This window comes from Prionailurus bengalensis, chromosome B4 (genome assembly GCF_016509475.1).
Source record: "Prionailurus bengalensis isolate Pbe53 chromosome B4, Fcat_Pben_1.1_paternal_pri, whole genome shotgun sequence".
Classification (NCBI taxonomy): domain Eukaryota; kingdom Metazoa; phylum Chordata; class Mammalia; order Carnivora; family Felidae; genus Prionailurus; species Prionailurus bengalensis.
This window is the reverse complement of record NC_057358.1, coordinates 111,887,123-111,901,954: the sequence shown is the minus strand read 5'-3', so window position 1 is coordinate 111,901,954 and position 14,832 is coordinate 111,887,123. Positions and strand designations below refer to the sequence as shown.

Below are 14,832 nucleotides of genomic sequence, written 5' to 3'. Positions count from 1 at the left end.
AAGAAATAGAGGCAATCAGAAGTTTGCAGGAGCGGGCCAGGCACCATCTGGGCTATGTAGGAGGGCTGGTGGGGAAAAAGGAACATGATGGCATATGCTAGGAAAGTACAGATTGTAAAGAAGGGTAGCACCCTGGTTTTTCAGACAAGTTACTACATTTTTGTTGCAAAACGGCCCTCTAAGATTTGGGAGAAAGAAAACACTGGTTTCAGGTGAGCTGCATGGCAGGACTCTCAACCCTGAAGGGATGGGGATGGGAGGTGGAACGTGCATCTATTATAGCCCAGGATGTATACATAAGTGTTCATGGGTGTAAATCTCCTAACAGTTGAGTAAAAATCTTGGGGGAGGAACCATGTCTAAAATGTCTCCTGCATTCCCCGCAGAAATGCAATGCGGGGCATGTGAGAATGGCAGAAACACTGTATTTGGGACTCAACATCTGGGTTTAATTACCATCTGTGTTTTTCTAAGAAAGTCAACCTCTCAGCCTGACTTTTCGTCTGCAGCAGAGAAAGGGGGTGAGGGGGGTGGTTCATGCCAGCCCAGCTTGTTTTTTCAGGGCTTTTGTCAGAATGAGTAGATTAATATATGAGAAGATGCTGCATAAACTGCAAAAAGCTGATGATATGATACCTGGAACACAAGAGTGGCAAGTATTTGTTGATACACTGGTTTTTTGATGAGGATTGATGTGTGACTCATCTGTGGAAGGATTCCTTTCCATTTACTTCAGAGTTTCTCTATCTCAGCACTATTGACATTTTGAACCAGATAATTCCTCACTAAGGGGGAACAAGGATGGGAGGGTTGTCTATGCAATCCCCGAAGTTTACAAATGAAATATCCCACTACCTCTACCCATTGGATGCCAGTAGCAGCCTCTCCACCCCTCTCCACCCCCGCTGTGAGTTGGGACAACCAAAAATGTCTCCAGACATGGCCAAATGTCTTTGTGAATAGGAGTGGGAGGGCAAACATTGCCCCCCAGGTTAGAACCATTGATTTAATTTAGAGACAAGAATCTGAGAAAACCATATGAGTTTTGTTTGATCTACCCCTGGGCCATAAATGATAGCCAGTGGTAGTTATCTGTGATTACCCGGAGAAGGCACTCTGTTAAGCTATTTATACCTCTATTAACTCATTTAATCCTAGAACAATGAGGTGGTTCAACCAACCTTCATTTTACAGATGAAGAAATTGAGGCTTAAAAGGTTGAAGTGACTTGCCCAGGTTCGAAGTTAGGATAAAGGAGAGCTTTGTGTCTGGATCCTGCTCTGTAGGATTCCAAAGTCTTTGCTCTTACCCATTCCTGCTGTGCTTCCTCACATGAGATAAGATGATCAAAACAGCCTCACTCTCTGCTGGACATTTGCCAACACTTGCAGGGGTGAACCTGATTTGAGCCCTCAGTAGGATTAAGCATGCAGCCAGCTAAGGGCTCTAGCTGCTTGGTAAGTATTATTTACATGAGCCGTGGAACTAGGCAAGGCATAAAAACATCAGGCCTGTCTCCTGAAAGGAGATAGGCCGCAAGTCCTAACGTATTCATGCTTGATCATATAATTCCATAGAAACTAGTTTTTGTGGGAGAAATTGCATTTCTTTGTAGGCGCAATTGTATTTTTTCACTGTAGTGATATGGAAAGAGGTGACGCTGTCCAAAAGTAGGAGACACAATTGGTAAGGATATGTTGATTAAAGTACATATGACTTGATAGGTATGAGTGCCAAAACCTTTCCATGGGATCAATAAGCTCAGGGCAAATGCTGTTACTCATTAAGCATCTACGTGGTTATGTTTTGGCAGGTGCTTAACAAAAAGTTAATGACCAATGACTTCATATCTAGAATCCAAGCCCTTTCAAAATACAGAAGCTGCTAGTATTATGTGTACAAGGTAAGCAATATGTGTCAAGTCACAGAAGTCAAGAGAGGGCAAAAGAAAACTTTAATTACAGAATGATGTACATACAACATGGATCATTCCACAGGTACTGTCAATCATTAATGCCCTCTGAAAGAGTACCCTGGGTAGCCAGGGTATTTAGTTTCTTAAGAGATCCGGCCCTGGTGGATGATTCCTTTTCAGCTTCCCGTGTACAAGACTGTAACTGCTAATTTACCACAGGGGAGCCTGATTTCATTTCCCTCCAAAGTCTATTCTGCTCCCCCAAACCAACTAGAATTCCCAGCTTCTACAATTTGATCCGCATATCTCTTTCCTTAAATAATAATCTTGACTCTTGATAATGGAAGAGCCATTTCTTTCTCTCGATAAGAACACACTTGTGTTCCCACCTGGGGCAGCAGATCTAGAACTTAACCAGTCAGAGGTTTAATTTGAGCACAACCAGGCAGGGCATCATTACAATTTTGCCTTCAGCTTCCACAGTTGGCCTCCCAGTGTCCAGTCAGTCCACACCGCACTGCCACCCTTGCACCCTGCGAGAGTATTTGGGTAAGTTCCTGGCTCTGTGCTCGCTCCCCAGAAGATGTTCTATATGTGTTAGTTTTATTGAGCCATGTTGCCACCTTCATCTGATTCAGACCAAGCCTCAGGTGGTAAGTCAGGACTTTTTCCATTACAAAGGACAGAACCCAACTCTAATCTGTGGAGGCAAAACAGAGAAGTTATTATCTGCCCTCCATGAAAAACTTTAGGCATCAGCAGAACTATAAGACATTAGGATTCTGGGACCCTCCCAAACCAACTACACAGCCCTTTTAAGTTATAAAGAACCCTCTCATGCATTGGATTGTTTAAAGAAAAACATTTTTTTTTTCTTTAAACCCTAAGAGGTAAGCAAGACAGGTGTTATCTTCATTTTCTGGATGCTAATTAAATGATGTCCTCAAGGTCTCTCAGCTGGTAAGTTACACGGCTGATTACTAATTGACCCCAGGTATTCTGAGTCCTAAATACTGTGCATTTCCCAATATAGCATATCTTGAAAGTAAAGTACCAGACAAGATCCTTATCCTCAAGACACTCAATTAACAGTGAAAAAGGACAAAAAGAAACTGACGTCCTTAAAAGCACTTTCTTGTGAAGAATTGTTTTGTGTTTTAATAGTACTACTTCATTTGCATATGAACAATTCTATAGGACAATTTCCTAGAACTTCTAATAAAAGAACACGCAAAAGAGAATTTGACATTTTATTTTGCCACAATCCTAAACAGACAAATGGACTAAGGACCACATCATTATCACCAGCATGTTACCATCACGTTGCTATCACCAGCAGTAATCACAAGTACCTAGGTAGGTACCCAGATCCAACTAGAAGCCCTGTGTGTCTCAAAAGCAGGTACTGCATTTCACTCACCATCATATCCCTGACGCTACGCATAATTTTGGTTGAATTAATGGAGAACAAATCCTAGTGTGTCATAAAATCTGAAGAATGATTAGAGAAAAAAATGGAACTCCAAAGACTTTTATGAGGGCCATGACGATAGATATTATTCTTTTTGAAAGTATAATGAAAATTAATCATTTCTTGAAATTCCCATTGGCTATAAATGAAGATTATTAATTGATGAAGGACACATGTAAGTTACCCGATTATTGTGGAGCTATATAATGTTTCAACAGAATTAAAATGGAAAGGTACTGGTCTGGACCCGGTTCCTTGTCCCACATCAGGGACTTTCTGCCACCAAATATCCACTCTTCACTTGTGGGTTTACTCAACAGAAAGTTGTAGTCCCCAGTTCCAGTAATAAAACAATTCTGCCTCCTCCCTGCGTCCCCCCACAACTAACCACAGCTCTCCTTTCTCCCTCTCAGAACCCAAAGTCTAAACTCATGGTCTCCCAGTTGTTCATCCCTCATTCATTTTTCATACCGACTCTGTTTTCACCACCTCTGTTTTGCTCAACTTGTTCTGATGCCATATTCTAATTTCAGATTCCAAAGTATTCTTTCTATTTATCTTACTTGACCTCTCTCTAGCATTTGACATTATAAACTACTCCTTCCTTAAAATTCTCCCCTCCAAAGGCCACATTCTCTGGATTTTCCCTGTTGACTCATTCACATGTTAGATTAGCTCCCTCCCTTCCATTCTCCCTCCTAAATGCTATTAATCCTCAAGGTCCCATTGTCAACAACCTTTTCTGTGGGTATACTCTTTTAGCAAATCTTATCTATACCTATGCCCTCAATTACTGTCAATGATTTTATATCTCCCAAATCTCTGTCTCCATTCCTGATCACTAAATCCACAAACAACTCAGCTGTCCTACAGGCATTACAGTTTCAACAGGTCCCAAACCAGATGTATTGTATCAAATCCCACCAGCCTTCGCATCACTCACTCCTTGTCCCCATGAATACCAGTATTATCCGCTCCATTGCCCAAGTTGGAAGCTTTAGTCATTCCAGACAATTCTGCCAAATTCTCTCTCAATTCTTTCTAAATGTTTCTTGTTTGTGGCCCCTGTTTCCTGTGCTCACTGACACTCTCAAAATGTTTCTCCTAGTTCTTACGAGAAAACTCCTTATTTGGTCTATGTGCAATCCTACCCGCTCACCTGCCCCTGTTTCCCCATCCCCACCATGCATTCATCTCTTAAATAGCTATCAAAGTCCATTCTACAAACCAAATCTGATCATGTCATTTCTGTGCCTAAAATGTCTCAGTGGTTTCCCATTGTCTTCAGGATGAAATTTTAACTCCACACCACGCTTCTCTTACAAAGCCCTCCATTAGCTGACTCCAGAAAACTCCTGCCTCATCTCACAGACACTTCAGTTTATCTCTGTATTTAGAGCTCTAACACCAAATAGGCCTTTAACAGGCACCTACTGACTGACTGACTGAATGAATGAATGAATGACTTCCGAGAAAGGTGCCCTTAGATTTAAAAAAAAAAAAAATGTCATATGGCTTCTTTTTATCTTCAACAAATAATGTTTTTATATAAAAATTAATTCCAAAGTTCCTTTGTTTTGAAGCTTAACATGTATCATCCAATCAATAAGGTCTTAAATCTGTTCCTCTTTTTAGGAAACACATCATCTAAAGAGAGCATTTAGTAAGATATTTTAGAATACCCCCCACCCCAAATATATGAGGAATTCCTGAACTTCTAAAACGCTATGTTCCAAAAATTCTTTTATGACTCGGTTCTGTGAAGCTTGGAAATGTATTTTCTCACAGAACCAATGCTTTATATATTTTATTTAATTTATGCTTAAACTATTTTTAAAATGATTTAAGTACTATATAATAAAATACTCACGTCATAAGCTTTTAAAATAATGAAAGAAGGCCTGTAACAATACATATGGCCTATGGAAAGTAATTATATTATAAATCCCATAAACTTACACTAACCCAAAACCAAGTAGAAATTTAACTGAGAGTCCTATCAGCTAATACAATTTAAAAGAAAGATAATAATGAGGGCTTTTTCTTCTTTTTTTACCTCTTTTTTACATTTTTAGGCCTCTTTTTTGCTTCTCTTCTAATAAAATGGTATATACTAATCCAGCAGGAGACTTTTTCTTGTACTGAACTCTCAGAAGAAATTTGTGACACGGAATCTTCTATAAGGAATGTTTAATAACCTGGTGGGCAGAGATAGTTTAATAGAAAAGTAAAGATATCATGCATTTGACCCATTCTCAGAGCAACCATTGATGAAACTGATAGCACATTTAATTGTATTCCAAAAAGGGCATTTCTGTAAGTTATTCAAGTAATATATACCTCTCTAATGATCTAACTTGATATGGAATCGACACTAGTCGTAGCCAACACAAATCACTTGAATGTGTGCGTATGCATGATCTCATTTAATCTTTACAAAAACTCTATGAGGTCAGTACAATTATTGCCACTCCATTTTACAGATAGGAAAACTGAGGCAAAGAAGCGAATGGCTTATGGAGTTCACACAGCTACATTAGTAATAGTGCCCTTTTCTCGCTCAAATATTAATGATCTAATTTGAGAGTTCAAAGGAAGTTGAATAGGACAAATTTTGAGTTTGAGCTTTCTGTTGACCTTAAAATGGGTTGGTTTACTCTTTCCAATGTTCTCCTACTCTGTTTTCCTCCATGCTCACTGGATTTCTTTGGTCTGACCAACCAAATCTGTTCCCCACACTAGGGTTTTACACTTGAAAAAAACCTTTCGACCAAGAAAATATTTTTTCTCTTAACTCTACCTTGAACAAGTTTCCAAAAATCTTTATGTAACTAATGGTTTAATATAAATCAGGTCCCAGCTCAAAAGTCACGTGAGTCCCTCCTTGAGCACCCAATCTAGAGAAGCCTACTAGTATATTCTCTATCACTAGATTTTATTTTTAAACGTTATTAATACTTCATTTATTCTATTTTCCCAACTTCTAGAACTGTGTTGTCTAATAGAAATATGATGTGAATCAAGCCACATATGTAATTTTAAACTTTCCAGTTGCCTCATTAAAAAATGTGAAAAGAGGGGTGCCTAGGTGGCTCAGTCAGTTAAGTGTCCGACTTCAGCTCAGGTCATGATCTAACAGTTCGTGGGTTCAAGCCCCACATCGGGCTCTGTGCTGATAGCTCGGAGCCTGGAGCCTCTTTCAGATTCTGTGTCTCCCTCTCTCTCTCTCTCTCTCTGGCCCTCCCCTGCTCATGCTCTCTCTCTGTCTCAAAACTAAATAAACATGAAAAAAAAGTTTTTTTAATGTGAAAAGAAACCCAGCTAACTTTATAAATTGTATTTAACTTGATTGATATATCTAAAATACCACCATATCAATATGAAAACAATATAAAAACTGAGATATTTTATATTCCTTTTATCCTGTTGAGTATTCAAAATCTTGTGTATATTTATTTTTTATTTGTTTAAGTTTATTTATTCATTTTGAGAGAGAGAGGCAGAGAGAGAAGGAGAGAGAGAATCCCAAGTAGGCTCCACACTGTCAGCGTGGAACCTGATGTGGGGCTCAGTCTCACAAACTGAACCGTGAGATCATGACCTGAGCTGAAATTAAGAGTCAGATGTTTAAGCAACTGAGCCACCCAGGCTCCCCTATCTTGCATATATTTTACACTGGCAACATATTGCATATCAAATGAACACATTTCAGGTGTTCAGTAGCTTCATGTGGCTAGTGGCTACCATATTGGACAAGGCAATTTAAAATTTTTTTTCAACGTTTATTTATTTTTGGGACAGAGAGAGACAGAGCATGAACGGGGGAGGGGCAGAGAGAGAGGGAGACACAGAATCGGAAACAGACTCCAGGCTCTGAGCCATCAGCCCAGAGCCCGACGCGGGGCTCGAACTCACGGACCGCGAGATCGTGACCTGGCTGAAGTCGGACGCTTAACCGACTGCGCCACCCAGGCGCCCCGGACAAAGCAATTTAAAATGTAAACTCTTGTTCACCGGTAGATTTCCAGAACCTAGCATAACAGTGTCTGGCTCTTCATGTATTCCATAAAGTTGGAGAATAGAGGAATATGGAATGTGTGGACTATAAGTATTCTCTGCCTTAGATTGAAAGAAGATCCATATCCTATTGGTGCCTCATTTGCAGTGACAAAGATAATGTTTTCTTGTATAATTTTAGGTGAATCAGGTCAGATTTACTTGCCACTCGGGTTTATTTTTGACCAAGGAAAAAAATATGTGATACTAGATAACTGGACACTATTTCACAGGTGCATCCCTTACTGTGGTTCTCCAAAAGATATCCACATCCTGAGCTGTGAAATTTATAAATGTTACCTTATATGGTAGGGGGAAAAAGGACTTTGCAGATGTAATTGTCTTAAGACTTAAATGAAGTCTTATCTTGAGATGGAGAAATTATCCTGAATTACCCAGATGAACTAAACATAATCACATGTATCCTTAAAAGAGGGAGGCAAAGGGAGATCTAACCATAAAAAAAGGAGAAGGTAATGTAACCATGGAAGCAGAGATTGGAGCCACAAACCAAGGAACACCAGTAGCCACCACAAAATGAAAGAGGCAAAAGACTGACTCCCCTGGAGCCTCTAGAAAGAATACAGCTCTGCTGACATGTTGATTCAAACAGGGAAACCGACTTCAAATACCTGACATTCAGAACTGTAAAAAAGTGAGTGTGTGTTGTATTTAAGTTTGTGTAATTTGTTACAGCAGTCATAGGAAACAAATATACTTACTGATTTTCAAGCTGCCTCCATATTAGATGTAATTCTCTGATAGCTTGCAAACTAGCCCCAGTCTCCACTCCTCTCTGTATACCTGTCTTTTTGCAACGGGAATTAGCCGCTGCTCTCATTAAGAGGTTATGGTTAGGGGCGCCTGGGTGGCGCAGTCGGTTAAGCGTCCGACTTCAGCCAGGTCACGATCTCGCGGTCCGTGAGTTCGAGCCCCGCGTCAGGCTCTGGGCTGATGGCTCAGAGCCTGGAGCCTGGTTCCGATTCTGTGTCTCCCTCTCTCTCTGCCCCTCCCCCGTTCATGCTCTGTCTCTCTCTGTCCCAAAAATAAATAAACGTTGGAAAAAAAAAAAAAAAAGGTTATGGTTAGTTTCTCCACCCTATCTGTTGCTTTGACCAAAACAAGATGCCACAGAAGCAACATTCTGCCAGCTCCTAGTCCAGGCCTCAGGAGGTCTTGATGCTTTCTCCTCCTTACCTGGAACTCTTTGCCCTTCCATGTGAAGAAGCCTGTTCTAGCCTGCTGGATGCACCCAGGTGCCTCCCATTGCCCAACCTTACAGTGAACCATCTGTTGGACATGTGAATGAGTCATTTCAGGCCAGCCAACTCCCAGGTGACCTGACTGCAGACAAATGAACGATCTTTCTATAAACCAAAGGAACTGCCTAACTGAGCCTAGCCCAAATTGCCAACCTGTGGAATTGTGAGCTTGTTAAATCCTTGTTGTTTAAAGCTACTAACTGTTGAGGTAGCTTGTTATGTGGCAATAATTAACAAATATATTCCCATAAAGCATATTCCTTCTACACGTGTTCAAGTCTGCCATACAAGTTCAGAGGAGTTTGTCAAAAAGAGAACTGTTCGTAGTCTCACTGGGGGACAGCAGACTGGGGGACTGTTCGTAGTCTGGGGGGCAGCACTGACTACTCCATTTCCTACTGGAACTCTACAGAGCTAAAATTTTCTTACAGAAGTAACATTTCATCATACTGAATATCTCAGTGAATACTTGTCTAAAGTCAACTGCTCATCATGTATCACAGTAGAAGTAATACAGGCCTAGAATTTCAAGTTAGGTAGAAGCTGATAGCTGACCTAAACATTTATTAAATAACTTGTCTCCTGCCAAATACAATTTTGAATGATACTAAACCCTTTTTGCCCAGGAAAAGTGAATTCGTTGTAAAATATACCTCTGATAACTTTAAGAACTGACCTGTTGAATAGGTGATTAGTCTTGTCGACCTGAATCCTGGAGAATAGCTATCAAAATCATGATTCTAATTTTGGCATAGTTGATATGAAATTGCATTTTCTGACGATAGTTAACATCATTTCAGTTAGTTCTTATTCTTATTGCTGAATAAGAATAAAACTATGTCACCAGAATAGAGGAGGATGCTAGTATCCCTGTTTGCTAAGGGGGGGAAGATATATACTCAGTTTATCAGGATGATATTCAAATTGGAAATTAAGGGATACCAAGACACAACTTGTCTACCAATGTTTAAAATCGAAATCCAGTGAAAACCTGACACTTGACTAGCAGTCCAGGCTGCAGACTGTCCCAATGGCCTGCTAAAATACCTGTGAAGGCAAAAGAAAGACAAAAATTGATGACAACAAAAACTATAACTGACAGTCATCCTACCACAAGAAACAGAAAATTCCATTAACTGAAGGAACTAGGGAGATGAATTGTAAATCATAATCAGCAACCACTTTAAATAGAGAAAGTTGACAACATAAAGAATACAGGATGAGCTTTCTTTCACTGTGTATCATGCAGATCAAAGACTGAGGATCAGTACTTGCCAGAATGCCAGGCAATAGATGCTATTCAGGACTCAGATAACCTTTGAAAGGAGTGAGTGTGCTATACCCCAACCCGGCCCTCATCGTTACCTGCCTCTCTTTGCCGAATGAGACACGTGTGTGTGTGTGTGTGTGTGTGTGTGTAGCAGGAGGAGCTCGTGGTGACAATAGATATACTGCATGCTTGGAAACAGCTTCAACAAGTAATGTACTATGGACGGAAGTGAAAATAAGAACAATCTTGTTAGTCAAATATGGGGTTTCTAGTTTTGCTTTTACTCCCTGGATCCAAATAACACGTATCAAACAATAGATACTTTGAGTGGCATAGAATCCATCTCAATCCAGTCAACCTGCAGCACTTAAATCGTCTAGGACTTGTGAACATTAATTTCCCCCCAAATGGAAATCTAAAAAGTCAGCTATACTGACAACCAATAAGCCATAATCAGATAAGAAGCCACCCAAAGGCCCTATCTATTGGCAAACACCTTGTAACAGGATGAGTAAGCAGGAAACAAACAAACATGAGGGCGTATGACATTCTTTAGCACAAGGGAAATTCTCGTCACAATGAAAGAAAAAAAAACTTCTGGGTGTTTTGGATAGGATAACAGAAGATTAAAAAACTTTGAATTAGGATTAAAATTCAAAAGGGGTGATAAAAACAGAATTGGAATAAGGTAATATTTAAATAATACTAGAAATGAAAAGACTGAACTAAAATAGAAGGCTGTAATAAAACTTAATCATTAGCAAAACTGAGACAAAAAAGATACTGAATTAATGACTTGAAAGTCAAAATTTAGAAGGCTTTTTGGAAAATGAAAAGAAAAAAATTTAAAGGTGATAGGAATAAAGTCCAGAGAATAGAAATTCAATAAATGACTACATCAGTATTATTGAAGAACCCTGAATCAAAAGAGCAAAATCAAAGTTAAATATATAACAGAAAAAATTTTTACTGACTGAAATGAAGAACTGAGTCTTCAAATTTAAAAGATTTGTATTATAAAAATAATGAAAAGGGAGTCATAACAAGATACATTGTAACCCATTTGTATTACAAAGATGAATAAATCCCTATCATTGTTCACATTGTTGAGTTGCTGAGTTGTGTACATTCTTTATATATTATATATATATATATATATACTTATATATATATATACTTATATATATATATACTTATATATATATCTTTATATATAAATTTTATATATTTTATATAAATTCTTTATATATTTTGGATATTAACCCTTTATTAGATATGTCATTTGCAAATATCTTCTTCCATTCTTTAGGTTACCTTTTAGTTTTGTTGATTGTTTCCTTCACTGTGCAGAAGCTTTTTATTTCGATGTAGTCCTAATAGTTTATTTTTGCTTTGGTTTCCCTGGCCTCAAGAGACAATTTTTTTTTTCAATACAAATTTTCAAGTTTCTGAGCATGTTAGTCGATTCAGGCTACCATAACAAAATACACAGATGGTGGTTTACACATCAGAAATGTATTTTCTCCCAGTTCTGCAGGCTAGAGATCTAACATCAAGGTGTGACAGGGCTCATTTCTGGTGAGACCACCTTTCCCAGTTTGCCAATGGCCACCCATTCCCTGGCTGTGTCCCCACATGTCCCTTCCTTTGTGTAGGCATGAAGAGAGAGGGACTAGCTGGCGGCTCTTCCTCCTCTTACACGACCACCAATCCTATCAGAGTAGGCCCCACCCTTATGACCTCATATAACCTTAAATATCCCAGATCCAAATCTAGTCAAAGTCAGTGTCAGGGTTTTAACATGTGAATTTGGCAGCGAGGAGAGACACAATTCAGTCCAAAACACTGGGTTTTACTCAAAGTGTGATTTTACATAATACTCTTTTCTGCCTTTTCAGTGTGCTTTACCAAACTAAGAGACCGTTTCGGTAAACCTTGAGCCGCTAGGAATCCTGGCTATGACTTCACAGTACTTACTTAGCAGAGAGTAGTCTACCCAGAATTACTGAGTAACATATTACTCCTTTTTGCAGAGAGTGACTCCTTACGAGCTCCTCCTGCCATCTCAGCTTTCTCAGTCCCAAGATCTCACAATGCCAGTTATGGGTATATTCACATTCAGCAATAGTTCTGTTAAGGAAAGAAAAGTAAACAGAAATGGGACTAATTTTGGAAAAGTTTTCTATACCCCCCAAATGAAGATAATTATAAAGTTCTTTATTAAATAATAATATTGAGCCTGTCAATATGTACCACGGGCCTTAAAATTCATTGATTTTATAATTCTCCTTTTCAGAATTTGTCCTAAGGATGTCATCAGAAATTTGGCCATAGATGTATGTAAAGCTGTCCATTGGCATTATGTGTTAACAACAAAAATATCAGCAGCTTGCATAAGGGAATGGTTAAGTAAATTGTGATATAGTCTGACCCTTAAGTACTATATATACATTAAATGTAACGATTGCGTGAAAATGTGACATGAGACAAGAATATATTCATGAAACAGGATAAACTAATGTAACATTGTTTGTCAACTACACGTCAATTTTTTTTTTAATTTTTTTTTAACGTTTTATTTATTTTTGAGACAGAGAGAGACAGAGCATGAACGGGGGAGGGGCAGAGAGAGGGGAAGACACAGAATGGAAGCAGGCTCCAGGCTCTGAGCCATCAGCCCAGAGCCCGACGCGGGGCTCGAACTCACGGACCGCGAGATCGCGACCTGAGCTGAAGTCGGACGCTCAACCGACTGAGCCACCCAGGCGCCCCTACACGTCAATTTTTAAAAAAATAATTATTACCTTAGAGGAAAAACATTTTTAAATGTGCTAGAAAGGAAATGTGAGCCTTATTTGGTACCTGGTTCGGTTGTAAATAATGTTGACATAGTCATAACAATGTAAACAGAAAAGACTTTTCCTACTAAAAAAAAATGATATCTGTAAAAGCAAAGGAGAAAGGAAATGTGTGAAGGTGTTCATTGGTAAGGGACAAATGGAGAAGAGGTAAGCTTTCATCTTTCATAGAAGGAAGTCAGAAGATAATAAATAAAATGGAAAAACTCAAGAAATAACAACATAGAGATGCTATTTAAAGATGAAAAGTAGACACCAGAAGACATTGCTAAAACATCTGTGAGAAGGGAATATGGGGCTCAGAGAAGTAGACACAGGTAACTGCTGTTTGTGTTATAAGTCTGGTAAAAACAAAAATTTTGACTTTTAAAATTATATTTATGTATGTAACATTGGTAAAAATAAACAACTAACATTAAAATTTTAAAATAACGTAAACCAAACCCATGAGCAAATTTAGCAGGCCAGAATCTTTCAATCTACGTGACTCCTCTTAGGATAGAATTTTTTGTAAGTGTGAAGTCTGCTTCTGAACTCAGGGTCAATACTGCCATTTGTACTACTTAGCGTTTTGTAGCATTTTAAGGTCTAGTGAAGATACAGAACCACGTCAGCTCATCTGTCAGAAAAGTGGCGGATACAGAGGAACAGGTACACACAGAGCTGGAAGAGCAAGATCTAGTCTTCACGTCCAGAGTGATTCCCAGATACAACGATGAGCTGATATGGGAGCTGCTGTTTTCTGCCATCAGAAGATCAGAAAATAGGGGAAATGCGATCGTTCGTTCCGGAGCACACCCCCCTAGCTGCAATCCACATCAGCAAAAGGGATGCTCTGTGTCCCGCCTCTCAACACCCAAGAAGTTAGAAACAGCCTTGCTGCAAAGAACTGAATTCTCTGTGTCGAAGTCTGCCCAAAGCAACAAGAGAAGCACAGCCACCTGACTTCTGACTTCCAAATTTCAAGCGGAGATCTGGGAAAATCTCAGCTGTGAGGGAAGCTGAGAAATGCAGGCTTTGACTTTCCAGCCCCTTTTCTTCAATAAGGCATGACCCAAAGGTCAGAATGGAGTTGAGTGAGCCAAAGAACAGTATTTTTACAAGGCATATATAATCTATACCTGCTAATTAACTAACAGGCCCCAGATGAGATGGGTCACCTGCTCTTGGTCTGGACTAAAGCTAATAAAGTTATTAATTCCTTAATGTGGAACAGTTAGGAGAGGTCCTAAAACTGATCCTCTCAGAAGGGCTAGAATTTGATGAAGAGTCAATGATTAATGATAGTTAATAACATTATATATTTATATATATTGTCTATCATATTATAACATTATGGCTGATATTCTGGACACTGAAAAACATGATAGGCATTCATGGAGAAAACAGTTTCAGACAAATAACCAATCTGGACAGAAAGATCTGCTGATGAGTTTATGGAGAGAGTGCAGAAAGGCAGATTAACTGGAAAATTTAACCCTGTATACCATTCAGATGATAGATTCGAGCCAACTCAGAATGGCTTTTTGTTTGCGGTAGAATTCAAGAAATCTTCTTTAACTGGATTTTAGTATACTCAACACTCTTTCTTATGTAAAGCGGGGGTTTAGTGCATCAAAAACTGAAGTAAGGGTCCTGTTCATGGGAAGTTTGAGAGTTTAACCCTAATAGTCAAGGAAGCATATGGGGTCATTCTGTGGTTTAGAAAACAAAAAAAGTCAAAGGGAATACCAATATCTTAGAGCCCGTGGTAGGGATCATCCCAGTCCTAGTCAACTCCTTACTTTCTATGAAAAAGGGAGAGTTTAGAAAAGCCACCATTCCAGACACTAGGAGAATCTTTTTGTGTTTACTTTAAAAGGCGGCTATAGTGTTTAGAATAGTTTGCCCTTTGGCTAAAGTAGACCGTACACGCATACAACAAATACGCATATCACATACATAAACACACATTTTTAAGGCTGGATTAAAATTCCAATATAAGTAGCAAAAGATTCCAA

At 39.0% G+C, this 14,832-nt stretch overlaps 1 long non-coding RNA gene across 1 annotated transcript in view; it reads right to left on the bottom strand.

The window, feature by feature from the left end:
• Positions 1-1,931: 1,931 nt before the first annotated feature.
• LOC122473496 overlaps positions 1,932-14,832 on the bottom strand; it is a 28,989-nt gene continuing 16,088 nt past the window's right edge. The window contains exon 2 of the long non-coding RNA XR_006294676.1: positions 1,932-2,615. This is a non-coding gene — a long non-coding RNA (uncharacterized LOC122473496). The remainder of the gene's footprint in view (positions 2,616-14,832) is intronic.